Below are 16,897 nucleotides of genomic sequence, written 5' to 3'. Positions count from 1 at the left end.
GTTTTATTTATTTCCCTGTGAAACATGTCCATGTGATGTCTTGACCGAGGGCAGACAGCCTAAGTCTTTGAGACCCAGAAGGAAAGGGCCTCATTGCAATGGTGCTCACCTGAGATCCAGGGCCTCCTCAGCTTCCTGGACTGCACAAGGCCCTCCTGACTGCCTTCGAACCAGCTTACAGAGGACAGTAACCCAGCAGAGTCATTGTGGTAGGCAGGGCCTCAGAGCCAGGTTTATTTTTATTTTTCACAAGCAAGCCAAATGACATTTTCTGTTTTACACCAGGCTGTTGTGTGGTAATTCATACCTGTTGCACCAATAACAGCTCTAGGCATTTGGAATAAGCAGCAACTTGGAGCAATGAAAGTCTAACAATTAAAGCCTTGACCTAATTCACAGAGGGGATCTAGAGAGTAATTGACACCAATATGTCCCACCTTGAGACAGGCGGCCAGCCTGTTCCACCCCATCCATCCGTCATCGTCCGTGGCCCACTGGTGGGGGCAGGGGAGGCGGGTGTGCACATAATCTCTCTGGCATTTCTGGGCATAGAGATTCAGCATAGGGCAATGCTCAAGGGTTAGCTGAAGACTGTTAGTAGCCAACACTCACTCCTAGGAGTGGGGGAATGGGGTATCTGCAGCTATGGGAGATCTAGGCAGGGACCAGATCATCCCCCTGCACATGTTGTGCCAGCAACAGCTCCATGCTGTTCTCACACTTGATTGAGCATCACCCCCTCCCCCTGGGGGGCCTCCTTCAAACACATATTGCTGGGTTCTACCCTAGGTGTGGCATGGGGCCTGAGAATGTGCATTTCTAACCAGTGCCCTGGTGATGCTCACACTGCTGATCTGAAGTCCATTCTTTAAGAATCACAGCTCTAAGCATTTGAAACAAGCAATTCCAAGAAAGTAAAGGCTGAGTTATGAGAGCAGATGGGCTTTCCTAATAAAATGGTCATTAACATCATGTGCTCAGCTTCCTGCACAACACCAATTTGGGGCAGGGTTCGGGGGAAGAACAAAGAGAAAGAGGGAGAGGCAAGAGCAGAGAAGGTTTAGCTGCCACAGCATGAGGCTCTTACCCTGGCTGGGAGCCTGAGCTTTCTGAATGAAGAATGGGGGCAGGAGAGCCCTGGCTCCTCTCCTGGAGGCCACAAGGACTTGGGCTCTGACAGCCAGATTTGAGTCGGCTCTGCTCCCGGCCTTCACACCCCACCAACGGCTCCCAGGGAGTGATGCTCACATTCGGTGGCAAAGCAGGGCAAGATGGTCTCCCCACAGCCACCCATGAGAAGCCAAGGCTTGAGAGCAGAAGGGACACATCCATTGACTTAACTCACTAGAAACAAACCCAGGTTGGATCACAGGTCTCCCAAGTGACTCTGGGAACCAGAGAATGGCCTCATGTGTGTACAGTTCCATCCTAATCCCCCTCACTAAACAGCAGACCAATAGAGCAAAGCATCAGTGGCTCCCATCCCAGCAAGTGATCTTCCCTTTGCTGGGTCTGGGAAACTGTCTCTACATTCCCACATAAAATACTTCAGACATCAGATGTGTGGGGTTTTCCCCATGGCAATGCCATTCATTTCTCTGATGGCCACCAGCTAGGTGTCCTATAATTTAACTCAATTTTGACAGTTACCTACCTGGAGGTAGCATCAGACCCCACAGGTTAAAAGTATCCCTGACCTCAGAATGTAAACTGGTGCAGCCACAATGGAAAAAAGGATGGAGGTTCCTTGAAAAATTAAAAAGGGAACTATCATCTGATTCAGCAATCCCACTTCTGGAGATGTAGCCAAAGGAAATGAAAATAGGATCTCGAAGAGATATCTGCACCCCTGATTTCACTGCAGTGTTATTTACAATAACCAAGATCTGGGGACAATAAGAGTGTCTGTCAACAGGTAACTAGATAAAGATGGTGTGTGTGTATAAAATGGAATGTTGCTCAGCCATGAGAAAGAAGGAAATCCTGCCATTTGCAAAAACTTGGATGAAACTTGAGGGCATTATGCTAAGTGAAATAAGCCAGACAAAAACAAATACTATATAACTTCATGTATGTTGCTAAGAAAGTAAATCTTAAATATCCTGATCACAAAAAAAGAAATGATAACTATGTGGCAGGATGGAAGTGGAAATCGACACTAGGGTGGTAATAATTTTGCTGAATATAAGTGTATCAAATCCACACATTGTACACCAATGAAATACGAACAATGTTATATGTAAATGACATCCCAAACAGCTAGAGGCAAACAGCCTGGTCCTCAACTCAAGTGCCAATCCCAAGTCCAAGGCACCTGTACTTCTGACTGACTAGCTATAAATCAGGTCTTCCCACACCCCCTTGTCAACTTCAGTAATTTGCTAGGATACCTCCCAAACTCAGGAAAATGTTTACTTGTACCTACCTTACCAAGTTAAAATAAAGGATACAGATTAGCAACCAGATGAAGAGGTTCATAGGAGTTTGGGAAGGGTTCCACCCCATCTAGAGACTATGTAGGGACCAGATCCTAAATCACCTCATTAGCATAAACTCAAGTGTGATCCAAAGGACTTGTTACGAATAACAAAAGACACTTCTATCACCTAAGAAATCACAAGAGTGTTGAGGTGCTCTGGGCCAGGAATGGAGAGAAACACAGAATACTTTTATTTCTTATAAAACTCCACACAAACTAGCTTTAAGCAAGAAGAAAATTCATTTACTCATATAACTGAAAGGTTCCAGGATGGCTAGCCTCAGGAATGGTTTAATCAGGGCTCAAACAATGTCAGCCTCTCAGCCCTGCCTTCTTTCTGGTCGGCACCTGTCCTGGATTTAAGGTCAGAAGCTCCAGACCCCAATATCTCTCAGCAGGTCTACCAAGAAAGAACCTCTTTCTGGTTATGAAGGTCCTGGAATCAGTTTTGATTAAGCCAGATTGGCTGATTGATTTAGGTCAAAAGGTAAGCTAGGGGACTGAGAGGACGAGAAGATGAAGTAAAGGGAAAATCTGCTACCAGCAAAAGGAAAACCCTTCAGCAAGTGCTGTCTACATGTCTGCCTGCCTGGCCACCTGGTCACCTGACTGTGTAGTTATCTGAGTCTCTGCTTGTCTGATTACCTGGTCACCTGATCAAAGGGGATCTGCCTGGGGCTGAGGTGCTGATTGAAAAAACCAACTTGCCTCCATCAGGCTCGGACGCTGAAGAAGGAAAAAAACACAACCTCTAGGTCCCTGATTCCTAATTAGCTGAAGATCAAGGCTCTGGTGGACATCACTGGGAAAACATGAGAGGGCGGGGGGCCCCCAATTCTTCAAGTAGCCAGGGAGTAGGCCCTGACATGAGTTCCGGGATACTCAGCCCTGGACCTGGCTGTCCCTAGGGACTGGAAGCTACAAAGGTTTGGGAGTACAACAGAGAGCAAAGATCCTTGTATCAGTCGGGGTTCCAGAAAGAAATAGATGCAAATTCAAATGGGGAAAATCCTGGGAGAGTTGGATAAAGGGACTATTTGCAGAGGCTTGGGGCAGGGTATCAGGACAACTCAAGGGGGAAAAAAAAACAGTAGAGACAACTGGACTCTGAGCCAAGGGAAGGGAACTATTAAGCTGGGAGAGTCAGACCCTAGAGGCAGAAAGGGCTGTAAGTATAGAGGAAGCTGCCTGACTAGGAGCTGTGTGTGACCTGGGACAGGGACCCCCACCAGGATAGGAGGTTCTGGGAGGGAGCTGGTGAAATAAATGCCCCACTTGTGTCATACCCCCCTCCCTCCAATTTCTTGCTACTGCTACCATTAGTCACACTCAACGGGGAAGCCAGAATGCAGGCAGCCCACTGGGGCAATTATACAGCCCAGCCTCCTGGAGCACAGAGCTGGGTGAAGAAGCCAGGAGGGTGGGCCCAGAGAGAGCCTAGAGCAACCCTGTGACAAGGAATATGTCTGGGGGTTCTCCAGGGGCTGCTAAAATCTAAATCCAAAGGTCTGATGATTGTCCACAGAAGACGAAAGGGACCTCCAGGGATCCACCTCCTACCCCAGAGCAGACACAACAAACACAGCAGCAGGGGTGAATGAGTCAGGACTCCTGGGTCAGAAGACGTCCCCCCCCCCCAGGCTGCCATGACTCCAGTAACCTGGGGGGGGGGGGGGGCGGCACCGGTGAGAAAGGCTAGCTGTGCAGGGAACACTGGCTCCAAGTATCTCTGAGACAACAGATGTCCTAAGCTGGGGACAGAGTACATTTTGGCATCATCTCTGAGCAGCTCCAGGGCCCCTCTTTAGTGCAAGGGAACTTGTGACAAACCTGATCACCCTGACAGAACCGGGCTTTAGGGGCATACAACCTGTGTGCACGGAAGGCCCACATTTGGCTTTTGCTCTGTTGTCATTGTCTGGAAACTCTTAATAAACTCATAACCTGCATTTCCTAACCTTCATAACCTGCATTTTGTTGTTGCACAGAGCCCTGCAAACTGTATAGCTGGTCCTGGCTACAGTTTGCTAAATTTGGTGAAACCTACCTAGCAGAGGGCAATGCTCTGCCCCAGGTTTCCTGCACAAACAGTAGGACAGACCAGGTAGGGGAGAGACTTAAGCTGTGGGACGGGGGGTGTGTTTTGGAGTCCCTCACATCCAGTCACGTAGATGAAAGCCCACTGTTTGCAGGGGCAGAACCAGTCCCACACGGAACGTGGAGACCAAAGGCAAACCATCCCCAAGAGGCAGCCACAAAAAACAGTGGAGTCCTGGTGTCAGTGACTATTGATCTATGCCTGTGCCCCTGGCCCTGGCAGGCTGGAGACTGAGGGTCTGTGTCGCCTCCAATTTCCCCGCCTGAGATGGTCTAGGTTCTGAGAGCCCACACAGCCCCAGCTGCCCTGCCAAGGAGCCAGGGTTGCCTGGCAGTCCCCCGGCGCCTGGTGTCCTCTTACATCCTATGACATCAACTGGGGCATCTTAGGTGTCTGAGAAGGAGTGAGCTGGAGCCAGCCTGTGTGGCCTAAGGGTAGGAGGTTGGGAGTGTTAAAACAGGAAGCTACCAGTGAGCCAGGCACCTTCAGGTCTCCCCCATCCTTCATCCACTGCCTGATATTCTGACACAGCCACTCTTGTGGGTAGGGAGAGTCATAGAGATGGGCAAATGCTAGGTCACCCCAACAGCAAAAGTCTGAAGATCTGTTCTCCACAGGGCACTAACCAGGCCCTTTCAGCAGTGCCATGAAATAGGCACTATTATCATTCCCTGTTGCACAGAGTTTTGTGCACACTGGGAACCAGCAGCCAGAGGAAGCCCCAGGCAAAGAGATGTAGGTGCTGACCACTGGAAGTCATGATGTTGAGGAGATAGGTGGGGCTCAGCCGCATCCACTGCACCTGGCAAGAATGTGGGCCTGTGCACCCTGACCGGATGTCATGCCAGGTGGGGCAGAAGGGGGAGCAGGGTCACCGCATACTAAGTACCTACTGTGTGTGAGACCCTAGGCTAAAATCCCTTTATCAACAAGCTCTCTCTCCTAACAACCCATGATAAAAAGTCTTACTAATGATTGATGATGTGGACAATCATCAGATGATTTCAGGAATGAGGAAACCGAAGCTTGGAATGATGGTTTTTTTGGCCCAGGTCACACCCAGATGGCAAATAGCAGAGCTGAAATTCAAACCTGAGTCAGTCTGACTCCAGGGAAGGTACAATGAGAAGGTGAGGACATGCAAGATGCAGGAGGCAGGAGATGCTGCAGAAGAGGGCCTTCCTTGCTGTAGGGAGCCGCTAATTTCTGAACCAGTACCACAGTTGGGTCTGGAGTCTCAAGAGGTCCCTCCAGCCGTGTAGGGTGAGCAGAGGGGATTGGGGCCAGACTGGAGGCAGAAAGGGCCGTGAAAGGCTTTTGGGTTTGTGGGTGCTGGTCCGAGCCCATGCTTACCGGTGGTCCTGTGCTGCCCCCAGGTGGGAAGCCAGCAGAATTGCTTCCTTTGCCTTTCTAGCAAGTTCCCAGGTGATGAAGGCGGTCTGGAGACCACACTTTGACAAGTACAGGCTTAGTTAGTTGTTTGCAAGGGACCATCTGATGAAGCTGTCCCGCGGAGAGACAGGGGGTAAAGAGGCTCCTGACCTTTAAGAACTGTGACCTCAGGGATCCCTGGGTGGCGTAGCGGTTTAGCGCCTGCCTTTGGCCCAGGGCGCGATCCTGGAGACCAGGGATCGAGTCCCACGTTGGCTCCCGGTGCATGGAGCCTGCATCTCCTTCTCTCTCTGCCTGTGCCTCTGCCTCTCTCTCTCTCTCTCTCTCTCTCTCTCTCTCTGTGTGTGTGACTATCATGAATAAATTAAAAAAAAAAAAAAGAACTGTGACCTCAGGTGGGCGATGCCGGAAGCAGGTGGGGAGGGCTTCTGAGGGTGCTGGGCTCAGAGAATAGTTAGGACTCAAAGGATCCCACTCCTGGAAGAAGCAGGAGCTTCAGGACACCTGTGAAGTAGCTGTCTCCGGGAACCAGGGTGGCTCAGTGGCTGAGCCTTGGGCTCAGGTGGTGACCCGGGGGTCCTGGGATGGAGTTCCTCATGGAGCTCCCTGCAAGGAGCCTGCTTCTCCCTCTGCCTATGTCTCTGCCTTGCTCTGTGTGTTTCTCATGAATAAATAAGATCTTTAAAAAAAAAGAAAAGAAATTATCCTATGTCATTTTTAGTAATAGGAAAATATTTTTTATCTCTGTTCTAAGCACTTTACACATACTAATTCAATCAATCCTCACAAATCTGTGAGGTAAGTAAATTCTCTCATTAGCCTCCTGTAGGGGCTGAGTTATATCTCTCCAAAATTCCTATTTGATATTCTAACTGCAAAGACCTCACAATGTGGCTACGCTTGGAGATAGTCTTTAAAGATGTAACTAAGTTACAATGAGGTCATTTAGGTGAGTCTGAATCCAATATAACCGGTGTCCTTATTAGAGGAGGAAATTAGAATATGGTCACAAACAGACAGAGGACCATATACAAGCCAAGCAGAGTTCTGGGAAGAAACCAAGCCTGTCAAAACCTTGATCTCAGACCAGAACTATGAGAAAATAGATTTCTGTTGTCTAAGCCATTCAGCTTGTGATACTTTGTTATGGCAGCCCTTGCAGACTAATAGCACTTTCATTTTATAGAAGAGGAAAAACTGAAGCACACCAAGACTAATTAATGTGCCAACAGCTACCTGAGCCCAAGGAGTCTGGCTCCAAGCCATGCTCTTTTCTTTCCGAGCCACTAGGCACTATGCTCCCTTTGCCCTCATCCCCTCCCCCAACTACAGGGCAGACATTTTTGCAACTCCCATTGGACTTTTAAGAAGATTACCTAAAACTCATCTCCTTGAATCCTCCTCCCATCCCTTCTTTCCCACTGCAGCATCCACACACACACACTCTTCACCCCAAGGATTTTTTTCTGACCCAAATCAATGTTGTCCCTGCTCTGTCTAAAGCACTCAATGGCTCCCAACTGCCTTCGGGATGCAGCTTTTCAAAGCCACTTTCAGACATCATGACACATCATCCTGCAATACTTCCTTTAACACCTCACAATACTTTCTCCCAAGCTAGGCAGGATGGACCCCAACAGCTGTCATGCCCAGTGGGTGTCTAGGTGATGACCACAACCACTGGAAGTCTCTCTTCTCTTGCTTTGGCTTATTAGCTGGTTCTGCTCCCTGCTTTTGAGCTGTGCTGCTTTGTGCTGGATTTGCTGAGTCCTAGTGAACATCAATAATAGATTTTTCTATATAGGGTAACTAGGTGACAGGCGGGCATTAAAGAGGGTACATGATAAGATGAACACTGGGTGTTATACTATATGTTGGCAAATTGAATTTAAATAAAATTTTTAAAAGTAATAGGTTTTTCCAAACAAAGTTGGAATTTTTAATAGTTAGCATTCAGGAACAGGAGTATGGGATTGGGGCCCTCCTTAATGTGGCCCTGGGTCATGTACCTTGGCCTAGATCTATCTATGTGTCTCATTGCATCATGTTTCAATTTCAGCACAAACCATGACTGATACCAGGCTCAGAGGAACAACTCTTACTCTGTGACCATTGGGTGTGTGGCTAACGCCCTCCTATGGAGGAGAGCAGTTGTCATGTGGCCTGCTGAGGTTCACACCTCTAAAAGCTGATGGCTCAGCTTTAAGGGGAAAAGACACCATGGCCCCCTCAAGGCACTGACCCAAAGCTATTCCTTCAAAACTCATTCTTTACTTCCTTCTTCACCTAATACAGCCTGGCCACCTTGGAACCCACCTAAAATGCCCTTCTTTTTTTTGGTAAAGATTTATTTATTCATGAGAGACACAAGGAAAGAGGCAGAGACATAGGCAGAGGGAGAAGCGATGCAGGACTCAATCCCATAACCTCAGGATCACACCCTGAGCCCAAGGCAGATAGATGTCCAACTACTGAGCCACCCCGGTGTCCCTAAAATGCCCTTCTTAATATGACTTCTTTCACTCAGCATAATTATTTTGAGATTCATCTATGTTGTTGCAGATATTAATAATTTACTTTTATTCCTGGGCAGTGTTCCCTTGTATACCATAATTTGTTTACCTATTCATCTGTTGGCAAATATTTGGGCTGTTTACAATTTTTGCCTATTACAAATAAAGCTGCTATGAACATTCACATCAGGTCTTTGTATGAACATTTTCTTTCTGTTGGTAAATGCATAGGAATGAAATGCCTTGGTCACATGATAGGTGTATGTTTAACTTTTTAAGGGATGCCAAACTCTTTTTCAAAATGGTTGTATAATTTTCATTCTCAACAGTACTGTGTGAGAGTCCCAGTCGACCTTCACCCTCAGTGACACATGTTGTGGTCTTTCTCTTTATTTGAATTATTCTAGTAACTGTAAAGTAAGAATTCATTGTGTTTTATTTTACATTTCCCTAACGACTCACTAGGTTGAATGCTGAGCTTTTTTTGTACATTTATTTGCTACCTGTATCCTTTCTTTGGTGAAGTATCAGTTCAAATCTTTTCCCATATTTTGTTGAATTGCTGGTTTTCTAATTAGTTTTAAGAGTCCTTTATGTGTTCTGAATGAGTAATGTATTTTTTAAAGATTTTATTTATTTATTTATGAGAGACAGAGAGAGAGAGAGAGAGAGAGAGAGAGAGAGAGAGAGAGAGAGAGGAAGAGACACAGGCAGAGGGATAAGCAGGCTCCATGCAGGGAGCCCAACATGGGATTTGATCCCAGGTCTCCAGGATTATGCCCTGGGCCGAAGGCGGTGCTAAACTGCTGAGCCACCTAGGCTGCCCATGAGTAATGTATCCTGATGGTCTAAACCTACCTGGCCAATATGGTAGACCCTAGCCATATGCAGCTATTGGGCACTGGAAATGTGACTGATCTGAATTGAGATTTGTTATTATAAATATAAAATGCACAGCAGATTTTGAAGATTTGGTGCCCAAATATTGTAAAATATCTCCTTAATTAATTTGTATATTGATTTCATGTCAAAATAATAATATTTTGAATAGCTTCGGTTAAATAAAATATATTATTACAAGTGATTTCATTTCTATGTTTTAAATGTGGCTACTAGAAGACTTTGAATTACGCAAATGACTGCTGTACAGTACTTTGAACCAATCATAACAATATTATTCTATATTAGGGTTCTCCATAGAAACAGAACCAATAAAAAAAGAACTAGAACCAATAGAATTGATTGATTATAAGGAATTGGCTCATGTGATTTTTTTTTAAGATTTATTTATTTATTTACTCAGAGGGAGAAAGAGAGGCAGAGAGAGAAGCAGGCTCCCTGCGGGGAGCCCGACGCAGGACTCGATCCCGGGTCTCCAGGATCACACCCTGAGCCAAAGGCAGTGCTAAACCACTGCGCCACCAGGGCTGCCCAGCTCATGTGATTATGGAAGAAGGCAAGTCCCAAGTACTACAGCATGAGTCAGAAAGCTAGAGACCCAAAAGAGACAGTGGTTTTGTTCCAATCCAAGTCCAGAGGCCTGATAACCAGGATCGCTGATGGTGTGGTTCCCATCCAAAGACTGGCAGGCTCCAGACCCAAGAAGAGCTGATGTTTTGGTTCAAACCTGAAAGCAGGAAAAAGTCCATGTCCCAATTTGAAAGCAGCCAGCTAGGAAGAATTCTCTTTCACTTGAGTGACAGTCAGCCTTTCTGTTCTATTCAGATCTTCAACTAAATGAAGCCTACATTAAGGAGGGCAATGTGCTCTACTGAGCCAACCAATTTAAATGTTTATCTCCTAAAAAACAAAAACAAAACAAAAAACCAAAACCTCACAGAAGCACCTAGAATAATATTTGACCAAATATCTGGGCACCCCATGGCCAAGTCAAGTTGACACATAAAATTAAGCATCATATGATCCATTTTTCCAGCCTCCCTTGAAGCTAGAACCAGTGACCCAGTTATGAGTAATGAGATGTGAAGGGAAATCTGCTCAGGGGGTCCTAGAAAAACTTTTGCTCCCATAGACACAATTACCACCTTCTTTATATCTCCCCAGCTTACATGTGGATGTGATGCTTACATCTGGAGTAACCATCTTATGAACATGAGGTAACAAATAAGGGGAGAGCCATCAACGTGGTAAGAATAATGAAGCAGAAATATGGAAAGAGCCTGAGTGCCTAATGGTATTTTGGTTCACTAAAACAATACCAGCAATTGGCTTGCCTTTGGACTTCTTCTTAGGTGACTAAAATAAACTCCTATTTATTAAGTTCACTGTTTGTCCTATTTTGTTGTTGTTACTGGCAGCCAAACATATTCCTAACTGATTTTAGAAGAATAGTAGGCATTATTTTAGGCATTAGGCATTGCAACAGTAAATAATATCCTTAGGATGGGAAGACTCATTTTAGTTATTTTTAAAGGTTTTATTTATTTATTTATTTGAGACAGAGAGCTAGAGAGAGAGAGTGCAAACAGGGGAAGGGGAGGAGGGAGAGCGAGAAGCAGACTCACCGCTGAGCCTGATGTGGAGCTCGATCCCAAGACCCCGGGATCATGACCTGAGCCATAGGCAGATGCTTAACAGACTGAGCCACCCAGGTGCCCTGGGAAGATTCATTTATAAGGGGGGGGGGTCAATGTGTAAACAAGATAATGTAAGATTGTGATAATTTCTATGAAGGAAATAAATAGAGGGAAGCTGACTGTAGCTCCTTTGGTTTTTTATTATATTTTATGTATTTATTCATGAGACACACAGAGAGAGGGGGAGAAGCAGGCTCCTGGGGTGTAGGAGAGCCTGATGTAGGACTCGATCCCAGGACTCTGGGTCATGACTGGAGCTAAAGGCAGATGCTCAACCACTGAGCCACACAGGTGCCTCAGCTCCTTTGTGATAAAATAGTTAAACTGAGCTATGAAGAACTGAAAAAAGAGCTAGCCACACACACATGAAAAAAGGATTTACTAGGCAGAGGGAATAGCAGGTGATAACACTCTGAGATGGAAAAGGACTTGGCTGGTTAAGGAACTGAAGGAAGACATGGAACAAGAGGAAGCAAGGAAGAGAGTAAAAGGGGGTGGCTGAGTGGTTGAGCGTCTGCCTTCAGCTCAGGGCTTGATCCTGGAGTCCCAGGATCGAGTCCCGTAGCAGGCCCCCTATAGGGAGCCTGCTTCTCTCTCCCTCTCGTGAATAAATACAATTTTAAAAGTCATCATTTAAAAAAAAAAAAAAAGGAAGAGAGTAAAAGGGTGAGACTGGAGAAACAGGCAAGCCCCAGATCATGAAGGGTTTCAGGGGGCCACAGGACATAATTGGGACCTTAGGTGCAACAGGAAAGTCTTGAGGGCTTTTGTGTCATACATGGTGTTAAGTAAGAGAATTCTAGGTGCAATGTGGAAGCTGGAAGACCAGTAGGAAGAGAATGAGGCATACAGAAGAAATAAAATAGAAAATCACATATGAAGTTACATATCTAAGGTGGGACATAAGATGGAAATTCATAGGCAGCCAGATGGATGCACCTTGAGACACCAACGCTCTCTCAAATCTGTAATTATACTGGGATGCCTGGATAGCTCAGTCAATTAAGCTCAGATTCTTGATTTCCGCTCAGGTCATGGCCTCAGGGCTAAGATCCGGCCAGAGGGGCTCCACATTCAGCCGGTAGTCTGCTAAAAATTCTCTCCTTCTGCCCCCCCCCCTCCACTCACTTGCCAGGGCTCTCTCTCTAAAATAAATAAATCTTTTATTAAAAATCTGTAAGTACACTAAATCCACCAATGACCTCAGATTAGAGGAACTGATTCTCTCCACTTGAGAGAAGAGGAATCTGTGATCCAAAGAGGTGATGCCTGGCTCAAGACCACAGAAATCACTCACAGAATGAACCAGCTCCTTCACCCAGGTTTCCATGCCTGAGCCCTCATGAACCCCAAGGTTTTCTGAGCCAATTACCATGCATTTAATGGGGGACTTTAAACCCACCAAGTCCTTTGCTCGGAAAACAACCCCCAACTTTGCCAGCAACAAGTGTTTATCCTCTCCCCAATCCCAGCTCTCCTCAGTCCCAAAGTTCGTTTCACTTTGGGGGTAAGAAAAGTAGGCTAGGGAAGAAAAAAAATCGATTTAGGAGTCACCGAAGTTCTCACCAGATGCACGAGGGGGCGAAAGAGAGCCAACGGACGGGCTGCCATCCTTTCCTGGCTCCCAACCCCCGGAGGAAGTGGAATACAGAGCGGATCGGAGGCCCAGCTCTGGGCCGGTTTGCGTATGCAGGGGCCGAGGGAAGGGGGGGGGGCAGGAGTACGGCAACTGCTCGCCGCCCTCCTATCCACGTGGGAAGGACCTGTCCCCCCCACTGGTAGGCCGCGCGTGGCTGGGGCCGGAGTCCAGCCTCCGCACAGGACTCACCTGGGGGAGGGGGCGGGGCCTAAGCGACTCAGTCAGCCATTGGCTGCGGGCTATGGGGGTGGGGACGCAGAGCCGACGGAGCCCGGAGCTGGATTTGGGCAAATTCTCCAGGGAAGAAGGCAGCGGTGACCCAGCGGCCTGCACCGAGCACAGCAGCTGCGGGCGATGCACCAGCTTGTAAAGGAATCTGGGGGAGGTACCAATAAGTGGCCTCTTTAGTCCCCTTTCCAGTTTACTCCTGTCCCCTGCCAGCCTCTCTCGCTCTTTCCAGGGTAGGAACTGGGGAGCCTATCCTCATGCGGACCCAGACACCGGGAGAGAATTTTCATAGCAGCTGGACAAAGTCTGTGGGACTCTAATGGGTCCTGAGACCAGGCCTCCTGCACGGATCCTCTTGCCGAGCCCAGGGGAATCTCTCTTGCACAACATTTGCCGGTCTCCTATTTCCTGCCTGACTACAGAGGGATTAGGTCATACTTTTAGCTTTTGACCTATTTCTTTTTCTCCAGAGGACCAGACTAACTTTTTCCTTTTTATAGCTTTGTAAAAAAAAAATAATAATAAGTTTTTTTAAAAAGAGTCCCATCCTCACTACTTTATCACTTAAACCAAAAGGGGTTTGTGGCTTTTTTTTTTTTTTTTTTTTTTTTTTTTTTTTTTTGGTTTGTGGCTTTTAACTAAAAGAATGCTTGTAACAGCAGGAATACCTCACACCAGCTAAAATATCATTCCTTCTACCCCACCCCTAGTGGCTTTGGGAGTCAGCTAAGCACCATAAAGTTTGAGAAAATAAATGTCTGCATTCTGAATCTCCTGCCTGTGATTGAGGAAACCCCCACTCACTGGGTCAGCACAGAAATTACATGAGATTTTTTTCACTCCCATTTCCAAAATTAGTGGCTTTGGATGTTTCCACCTAGGTCTTTGAGTCCATAGCAAATGATGCAAGGAAGGAAGAACTATAGAGGATTCACACTGGCAGTGGTGTTGGCAGCAATGTGCAGGGGTTAGGGGCATCATAGGTGGTCGTGGTGGCCATGGTGTCTCTCCCCCACCCACCCCCCAGATGCTCCAGCATTGTGGTTTTGATGGTAGTGCTGGCTGTCCAGCCCTCACCCCTTGTCCCTGTGTCATCTCTGGGTCTAGTTGTCCAGGGGTCCTGTGAGGTCATCAATACCTTTGATTAGACTCCTTTTCTGCTTTAGTCATTCAGCCTGTTTCCGCTGCTTGCAACTCTGACCTGACTGATACAGGGTCTTTGAAGGGTTGGGCAAGGAAAGGTAATAGGATCTTGATTTGATCTGACTTGCACTTTGAAGAAATCCAAGCACAAGAGAGGGCAAATGGGAGTAAACCAGTTAGAGCAACATTTAGGGCTCCTTGGGCTCAGGCAGTGGCAGTGGGAAAAGTTGAATGGAGCTTTAAAGGTGAAATCAAATTGCCTTGGTGATGTAGTGGCTCAACCTGTGTGGATCCCCAGAAACCACTTCATTGCACCAACTCAAAGAACCCCAGGCGGCTGGTGGAGCTGGGGAGCTGGGAACTGACCTGGGACCTCTGTTTTGCCTCCTGTGAATAAAGATACCCCAGAACACAGTGAAAAAGGACAACTTATTGGGCAAAACTTCATCAACTGACATAATTTTCACATCTTCATTTTGCATCTTTACTTGGCAGAGGCATCTAGGCCTGATGGATACATAATTATCCTCTTTCTATTCTGAACTATTCTAATGGGAGGGAGGAGAAGAGGAAGTGAAGGCTTTTCCCAAGACACCTGCCCCATGTCTTCTTTCCAGGGTGGGGGAGTGGTTAGGGAGAGGCTATAGATAAAGCAGGTAGACTTGAATGCATGAAGACCTCACACTTCAACCTAGTTATCTGGGATGCCTATCCTTTCTGGCATAAAAAAAAATCTATCTTCCCACGCACCTCTTCATCCCCACCCCACCTACCTCAGGTGTCCCCACCGTGGAGGCAGCTCATCCTGGGCTTTCTGTCAAACAATGTCAGAACATGTTGGGGGATGGATAAATCAATATATCATTGATCCAGAATATGGGGGCTCAGGACCTCTCTGTCTACTATATCTGCCGGGAGGTAAGGGCCAGCACCAGCTACAGACGCAGGGAAAGGATGCCTGAGGGATCTTCTAGGGAAGCCTTGCTGAGAGGCACAGAGCCTTGGGGAGAGAAGGGGGAGCAATGGGAACTGGCAAGATCCTGCCACACTCACCAGTTCAAAGTGTGTGCTCATCTGACTCTCATGAGGCTCTATGCTTGCAATTCTGGGCAGGCACTTGCAGAAGCAGGGAACTTCTGGGGGCTCCCTCATTGGTAGAATCTATAGTCTGGCAAAGACCATGCCGAGAGGAGGAGGCAAAAGGGTGAAGGTCAGGCCAGACGAAGAGGGGCTGAGGAAGGTCATTGCATGATTTGATACTCTTGGAATCTGTCCTGATCATACAGAAGTGGACTTGGACAGTAATGAGGGCTGGGGAACTGGTGGTATCTCCAAGGATGCTAAAGGGAGACATGGCCCAAGTCCTCCACTGAGGTCTTCCGTGATGAAGATGCTGCAGAAAGGAGGGCAGAGCAGAAGAGCTGGTGAGCCCTCATTCCTGTTCCCATCTGAGAACTGGAAGGACCCATCCTTGGGATGTGTGGTTGCCTCCTGAGCCTGGGAAGACACTTTATCAGAGAGCTGGAAGGGGCTGAGGCTGGCCACCAGGGGGCAGCTGTAAACCCCACAGTCTTGCCAACCTGCACAGCTCCTCCCCAGGGAAAGCAAGCCAGGCCCTGGCTGGCTGAGACCTTGCTTTAAAATTCCAGCCAGGGCGCCTGGGTGGCTCAGTGGGTTAAGCGTCCGCCTTAACTCAGGGCATGATCTCGGCATCCTGGGACTGAGCTCTGCGTTGGGCTCCCTGCTCAGCGGGGAGGGGAGTCTGCTTTCCCTCTCCCTCTGCCCCTCCCCCCACACTCGTGCTCTCTCGAATAAATAAAATCGTAAAAAAAAAAAAAAAAAAAAAAATCCCAGCCAGTACTCCACTGACCCCATGAGGTATCCCCAGGTTGGGAGGAGTGAGATGCCCTCCAAGAAACCTTGTCCCAATAGGCAGACCCCTAACTAACCCAACCAGGTTTCAGCACTAAAAATGAAAAACAATGCTATAATAATGTGGCCTTGGTTATCCCTAACCTCAGACTGCCCCTCTAAACCCAGTGCAGTCCCTCATTTATTCATAAGCCCTTTCGTGAAGATGATGCCAAAAGCAAAGAAAGAAGCCCCTGTCCCTCCAAAGCCAAAGCTAAACAAAGGCTTTGAAGGCCAAGAAAGCAGCACTGAAAGGCATCCATAGCCACATCAGAAAAGAAGATCCACCTGCCTTCTGACAGCCCAAGACACTGTCTCCAAAGTCAGCCCAAATATCTTAGAAAAAGCGCCCCCAGGAGAAACAAGCTTGACCACTATGCCATCTTCAAGTTCCCCCTGACCACTGAGTCAGCCATGAAGAAAGTAGAAGACAACAGCACACTTGTGTTCATCGTGGATGTCAAGGCCAACAAGCACCAGATCAAACAGGCTGTGAAGAAGCTCTGTGACTTGATGTGGCCAAGGTCAACACCTTGATCAGGCTGGAAGGGGAGAAGATGAATGTTCAACTCGCTCTTGACTGTGATGCTTTGGATGTTGCCAACAAAGTTGGGATCATCTAAACTGAGTCCAACTGCCTAAATCAAAATATAAATTGTTTTCACCATAAATAAATAAATAAAAATAAAATCACAATAGGGTGCATTCTTTGATCAGCAATGCAGAGAGGGATTTTTGTAGCACTAAATGCTTACATTAGAAAAGAGAAACAAGAAAAAGAAAAGGGGAAAAAATCCAGTAGAAAGAAGGAAATAATAAAGACAAGAGCAGATATCAATAAATTGAAAGCAAGAAAATCTGAGTGATAAAAGCAATAAACCAAAATGTTGCTTCCTT

The sequence above is a fragment of the Nyctereutes procyonoides genome, unplaced genomic scaffold (assembly GCF_905146905.1).
Source record: "Nyctereutes procyonoides isolate TBG_1078 unplaced genomic scaffold, NYPRO_anot_genome, whole genome shotgun sequence".
Classification (NCBI taxonomy): domain Eukaryota; kingdom Metazoa; phylum Chordata; class Mammalia; order Carnivora; family Canidae; genus Nyctereutes; species Nyctereutes procyonoides.
The sequence above is the reverse complement of the archived record's forward strand: the minus strand, read 5'-3'. Positions refer to the sequence as shown.